This window comes from Hipposideros armiger, unplaced genomic scaffold (assembly GCF_001890085.2).
Source record: "Hipposideros armiger isolate ML-2016 unplaced genomic scaffold, ASM189008v1 scaffold_2145, whole genome shotgun sequence".
Lineage (NCBI taxonomy): Eukaryota > Metazoa > Chordata > Mammalia > Chiroptera > Hipposideridae > Hipposideros > Hipposideros armiger.
Window position 1 is genome coordinate 1 of NW_017733493.1, and position 1,362 is coordinate 1,362.

The window sequence follows — 1,362 nt, forward strand, 5'->3', positions numbered from 1 at the left end:
AACCTAGAGGTAGAAAGTCCTGGGCAAGGACCAGGGCCAGGGTGTGTATGTGTAAACATCCGAGCATGGCTGTGCCAGTGTGGGGTGGGGTTGGGTGTCTGTTGGAGGGGACAGTAAGTCACCTGCCTTCGTCCTGGGGGAAAGAAGAAAGACCACCAGGAGCAGAAGTATCTGCATCTTGTCAGGAAGGTGGCCGAGGGCGGAGCTGCTGCTCCTTTTCTTGGTTTTCTAACTCCAAGGCTCTCCGTTGTGGCCTTTATCATGTAGGCTCAATTTGAGTGCCTGACACCGCTGTCTGGTGAAATATTCAAGCCTGATGAAGTAAGCACTTATCACCAACCACATAAGCACCTGTAGCTCTGACTCTGTGCTGACCACACCAACTGAACAGGAAGCACTGGCTACAATATGGGGTGTTGGGAGATGCTGTATTAGCCAGTAGCAGGTCCCAGATCCCATATATCCAAATCTCGTGATGACGCATGCAAGAACTCTTCATTTCCATGGTTTCTCTGGACCGTACATTGAGGCCTTTTTTGTGAGACTCAGGGTATTGGACATGAGATTTCTTGCAAAACCAGGATGATCAGATAAAGATGGTGACAGCTCAATTAGAGGGATGGACACAATGGTGTGGCAGTAATGCCGCAGGGGGCTTACACCAGTTTGTAAACAACTGAGTGGTTTCAAAGAACAGCAATAAAATGTATTTTTCTCATGAACCTGCATTTTGAACAGAATTTAGTATGGATAGCTTTTTTTTGCTCCCCTTGTTGTCAGGTGAGGCTTGAAACCTGGAGCTTGGGAACAGCTGAAGGATGACTGCCACATGCCCAGGGGTTGGTGCTGTTGCCACTGCATGTGAGTTCCTCTCTGTGGTCTCTGCACAGGATTGTTTGGTCTTGCAACTGATGGTGAGCTTCTGCAGAGTGAGCATCTCTGAAAAATCAATCTGAGCAGAAGCTGTGTCCTTTTTCTTACCTAGACTTGATGTCATATGGTCTCCATTGTACCACTTTCCACTGCTTTGGGCAATCAAAAGCCCTCACCCAGCTTTAAAAAGGAAGGAGTGCTGCAGTCATGTAAGAAGAGCCTGTGGGGCGGGAACTGCACAGTCAGAGCAAAGCACAGTCTGCCACACTGCTTTAGCTACATGTAGAGTTGGCCAGGGAGTGGAAACCACCGATCCCTGTAAGCCTAGGTCACAGCCTTTGGAGAGGCTGGGGTCTGCTCTTTCTCTATACGACATGTCCGGAGAATGGAAGAGGGTTAGCTGTCCCCAAAGTTACTCTCTTTAATGAGTTACTGATACCATGTGAAGTGGGAATGGATGCCAGGAAGCCAAAGCAGTGTTTTTAGACC